Consider the following 6,000-nt stretch of genomic DNA (forward strand, 5'->3'; position numbering starts at 1 on the left):
CATGGTAAAGCCTTCCCCTTTTGACATCACACAAGGTAAGTGCAAGATGATGAGTGGGTTCTCTTGAGTCCAGCATTGTGTATGCCAGTGAAATTTTCTGCCTCTACTGTACTATTATTTATTTATTTATTTATTTATTTATTTATTTATTTATTGTTTTCCTAGACAATTAGTTTTTTTGGTCAATACAACAACTATTGGATAACATCTAGTGACATTCCAGTTTATCAAATATAGTGAAAAGTAGAATCTATGCAAACTACAAAAACTTAATCAGCCTGACCATCACACTGTGTCCCTGAAGGACTTGGCAGATGAATTATCATCAGAGGGTTGCTTGAAGTGCATGGAGTCAGAACAAAGAGAGTTAGATAAATCAAGTACTTAATGGTTCTGGGCTAAGACATTCTGTTTCATCCCATCTTCTCCAGAGGGATGGGCCTGCTGGTGGGAGTGGAATACCAAAGCCTACAAAACTCCAGACTAATTCCAAAGGATGCAACAGAATTTCAGTTGATTCTCATTATGTTACATCTTTTTTACACTATATTGACTGCAAATGTGGACCAAGAAACATTAATTTTACAAGTGAGATACCAATTTTTTCAGAAATGTAGAATTAGAAAATGTGAGAACTACAAAGACAGATGAAAGTAACGAGAGCCAAAGAGATTATGCTTCACTCAAAGTTAATATAACTATTGTCAGAGGAGGGACTAGAACTCAGGCCTTCTGAAGTCACCATCATTTATATTAACAGTGATCGAATTTGTGTTAAGGCAAATGATGTTCTGTTGTATTAAAACCTTTCTCTGTCTTCTTGGGAAATATTCAGATATTTCTGTGACTAAGTTCTGAACTTGGAAATCTTTATATGGCTGTCATTAAGATGAGTCAAATGAGATTTAATTGTTTATGCTTCTCAATAAGATTACTACATTAGATAGGTGACTTCAGAATTCTAGTTGCAGGGATCCCTGGGTGGCGCAGCGGTTTGGCGCCTGCCTTTGGCCTAGGGCGCGATCCTGGAGACCCGGGATCGAATCCCACATCGGGCTCCCAGTGCGTGGAGCCTGCTTCTCCCTCTGCCTGTGTCTCTGCCTCTCTCTCTCTCTCTCTGTGACTATCATAAATAAATAAATTAAAAAAAAAAAGAATTCTAGTTGCAAACTGATACTGCAAATTAATGATTTTAACAATTCTTTAATTTTATGTGTGTATGTGTGCTTGTATAAGTGGAAAGTAGCTACTTGAATACCAGGCTTGGGTAACCATTGAAGATATGTAGTGAAAAGATTGTATAAGACCTGGATTTCAATGAATCTGTCAAATATTCATTTATTGAGGATGATTTATTTCCTATTACCATAAAAAGTCTCTTAGACCTGCGGTATGCCTTGAGTTTTCCTAGGATGGGTTAATGGGAATGGTAGAAAATTCTCTAGACTTTGGAGCTAGTGGACTTAGGTTTGAATTAAATCTTTACCACTAAAAAATTTGTGATCTTGGGCAACTTGTTAAACCTCTCTGAACCCATTTTATCATCTGAATATGGCAGGATAATCTGATAATATACTGACCTGTGTTTCTTCTTGCTATTTTCTGTCCCAAGAAGGTAAGTGGATGCACTTGCCTCAAGGCATGGCTTACTACAGAAGTTGCAAAGCCCCAACATGACAACCTCTCACTAAGATTTCTGGAAAATTGATAGGGGCTAGAATGCAGAGTTGATGAGGCAGAGGACGTCTACCCTAGGAAAAAGAAGAGGGATTCATTCCTGTAGATAGGAAAGATGGCAGTGTTTTCAGTGAGGGGTTTAGGGCTTGTGAAAGGGCTAGTTCACGGATATCAGGAGGACTAAGAACTATGGCCTGAGAAGTCACAGGGAGCATTACATGTCCATGCTAGTCATGGATCAAATGGAACCTCTTGCCTCTCAATGAATCATGTAGGCTGCGATCAGGGGCCTGATGTCCTGAAGGTTAGAAGGCCTTCCCTGTTTTCCAACAAATTACCTTTGTTTTTACTTGTTTTATAATTGGAAAGTATGACTGAGATTGACTCTTATCATTTTACAGAGAGGAAACTTCTTTCTAGATTTAGAAAAATAAAGAAAGGTGCCATTTCTTGTACCTGAGCATTATAGCGAACATTATCTCTGCAACCTAATCTCTACCAAGCAGGATAATTTTGAGAATTAGAAATAACGTACATAGAGCACTTAGGGCAGTGTCTGGCACAAAATAGACTTATTGAGAAATTATTAATAATCATTATTTGAGACATTTTTATTTCATCATCAAGACAGCCTCCAACTCAAGATTGGTGGAGTTAGAGCTTTTTTCTCTCTTTTAAAAAATAGACTTTATTTTTTTAGAACAATTTTTGGTTCACAGAAAAGTTGAAAAAAAGGTACAGAGATTTCCAGTATACTCCTTACCCCAACATATGCATAGTCTCCCCCATCTGCTTCTCTTTTCAAACAGAAGACTAATATGATAGTTCATAGGATTGATCCTAGAATGCCAAAACTAAGAGAGTCCTGTATTAGGGAAAACTAGGCAATAACAGTAAACACCAAAATGTGGTGACTTAACACAATAGACATTTATTTCTTTCTTACTTAATATTCCAGGGCCCAGGCTGACAGTGATTCTTCCATTTTTAACAGATGGATCCCACGATTGCCCTTGTTGCATATCCACAGCCTTGGGTCCAGAAGGGGTTCCAAAAGGGTTCCATGGAGGAGACACATGGGAGGTTTTATGGGCCATCCTTAGAAGTGAAACATCCTTTTTTTCATAACACTGGCTACAACTCAATCGCAAGGTCATGTCTACTTGCAAAAAGGCAAGTGCAGTCTAGCAATATATCTAAGAAAAAGAGAAATAGGAATGTGATGAATAGCTAGAAATCTCTACCAAATTAGGAATTATCTAGTCTGATCTAATTCCTCATTTGAGTGAGTGTGGCTCTGAAAGTGGAGTGTTTTTTGGTAAGGCTTTGGAGAGGATTTTTTTTTCTTACTTTCTTCAGAAATCTTTAATAAGTTCTCCTTATTTAGGACAGGACACATTTTTGACTAACTCTCCATATCTTGCACCAGCCATCTTCAAAATATCATCATATATATTCCCTATTGCTTTCCCATAATTCATTTATAATGGCAAAAACTATTGGATACAAGGAGTAAAATCTACTTAGAATGAGAGTAGGCTTTACTGAGCACTATTAATTTGGTGACAACTATAAAATATGTCCATTGTAACTTTCCTTCCGCTGCTTGAACCCCACCCATTTTCCGCCTTATCATCCCTTTAAGCAACATCATGTGAAATCAAACATATCTTGCCCTCATTTCTAAATTGCATACAATCAGCTAGCAGGCATAGAAGCAGTGAGGTAAGAGTAGAAATTTACATAAGAAGCCTATTAATATACTATACAAATGAGGGTCCTGTGGAGAATGTTAATTCATTTCTTACACTGAATGGCCATGATCACTGTAAATTTTCATCACGGCAAGAGCTAAGATGGAGGTGGAAAACTTGGATGTACATAAGAGATGGGAATTGACTACATTTTATGAAGAGAGTTATCACGTACCTTTTCCACAAAGTAGAAGACCTGAAAGGGTGCTTTGACTTTAAAGCTTACATGCCAGGGATCCCTGGGTGGCGCAGTGGTTTAGCGCCTGCCTTTGGCCCAGGGTGTGATCCTGGAGACCCGGGATTGAATCCCACGTGGGGCACCCCGTGCGTGGAGCCTGCTTCTCCCTCTGCCTGTGTCTCTGCCTCTCTCTTTATCTCTGTGACTATCATAAAAAAAAAATATATATATATATATATGTTTAAAATATATATATATATATATGTTTTAAAAAAAAGCTTACATGCCGAAAAAAATTAAAAATAAAAAAAAAATAAAGCTTAGGTGCCTAAGCTTGAAAATAATTTTCAAGAGTCATCTTGGATCATTTCTTGAAGGGCAGTGGGTGGGGAATTGAAACATTTAAATAAAATATTTCAATTTATCATTTTTTAAAAGGAAAGCCATTTCTAGAGTAATTTTGTGAAAATTTATTGTCTCTTTTTTAAGCTGCCCAAGGACCATGGATGATAGAGCGCATGTAGACTAGACTAGATGTGATCTTTTTGTAACCCCCGCCCCCAGTGGCTCCTCAATTACTTTATTGGTTGAGTCGTTAATTCATTGATTTAACTAAGATTCATTAAGTGTCTAGCATTTGCCAGCCACTATGCCAAGATCACCAAGGTGGGTGCTCACAGGTCCATGGTAAGACAGAAGTGTTTAGAAACCTTCCTGTACCACAAGTCACAATTGAGACATTTGCAAAATGCTCTTGGGAGTCAAGTGAAGGAAGGGCTCCCTCCATCGAGAAGGAAGCGAGAGCTTCACAGAGAATGATAAGAATTTACCTGGAGAAGGGAATGGTAGCCAGCAGAGATGGTTGGGGACCGATGAGTCCATGGGTGGTTATTCCTAGAGCACATTATGGAATAAGATGGAAGGTGGCAAGACAAAAATGTGAGAAGAGCGGGGAAAATTTGTTAAAAGCCTTTCATGTAATTATAAGGAATTAAGTTTTACCACGCAGGCTGGAGAAATAAGGAACTGCTCTCAACACAGTCGATACTGGGTTAATGAATTAAGTAACCAACCACTGAGTATAAACTGCTTGGCCTTAGTAGTACAACACTGAGAATAATGTAGACTCTGCCCATAAGCAACTTTCAGTTTGGTGAGCAGTTACAACCAATAGAGATGGCTCTAGGGGTTTTTGGGAAGGGCTTTAACTGTTCACACCATCAACTCCTTCCAAATTCACTTCATATCACCATTATACATGGCTGATGGAAGTTTTCCTAATCTTATGTCAAATCCATTTTTTGGAAAATACTGCTATTCTATTGATCTACAACATAAAACCTGTATAAAAACAATGTCCTCAATGGACAAGCAAGAAAAGATCCCTAGTCTGCTCTTTCAATCAGATTGTTCCCTCTCTGTAGCTGCCCCGTACAGGAAGTCTGGAGCAGCCAACAAGGACAGGTTTTACTGTATACAAGGTACTCTACTAGGTGTGTTCTAGAGGGACACAAAGACCCAAATCAGTTGTTACAGCACAGGGCAGAGAGAGCGAGCAGGTACACGCAACAGCGTGGCATGGGGAGACTTCCTGGAGGGGCCCAAACTTGTCCTGAGTCCTAGGGAATGAGAAGACTGGGGAAGAGCATGTTCAACAGAGGGCATGCCAGGGAGCAGGAACATCAGTGTTTTGGACCAATTGCTGTGGTTTTTTTTGGGGTGGAGAGATTGGAGGTTGAGGGTGGGAGAATGACGCAGTCACCTTGACAAATGAAAGGTTTCGAAGAAAGTGTCCAGACTCATTTGATCAAGATCTGTTCCTTGACAACTATACAATAATTTAAGTGAGATATGCAAGGACGGGGGAAAGGAAGCCCACTCTTATTGACTCAGCATCACTGTCCCATTAATTCATTCCCTTGCTCCAAGAAATCTCATAAGACAAACATCAGGGCGACTGGGTGGTGCACTCAGTTGAGTGTTGGACTCGGTTTTGGCTCAGGTAGTAATTTCATGGTCAGAAGATGGGTCCCCAAGTCTAGCTCTAAATTCAGCCCAGAGTCTGCTTGAGATTCTCTCTCCCTCTCCTGCCCCTCCTGCTCCTGCGTTCTCTCTCTCCCAAATAAATAAATAAATCTTTAAAAGCAAAAAAACTCAAAAACAATGAATATCATGGCCCCAGCATAACTGCCAAAGATTTCTTGGCCATAGTCTGCTTTGCAAGATTGTTGGCATGTCTTTCCTGACCTGTGTGTCTGGGTCTGAGAAGTTGGGTGTTGCATGTTTGAGCCTGGTTGGTATTCCTCAGACTAAGAGGAACAACTGGTTTAGTAAGAGACTGATTTCATTGTACCTCCTAACTTGGGGACTCAGGAGAAGCTTCCTGAGAAA

This window comes from Canis aureus, chromosome 1 (genome assembly GCF_053574225.1).
Source record: "Canis aureus isolate CA01 chromosome 1, VMU_Caureus_v.1.0, whole genome shotgun sequence".
NCBI classification, from domain to species: Eukaryota; Metazoa; Chordata; class Mammalia; order Carnivora; family Canidae; genus Canis; species Canis aureus.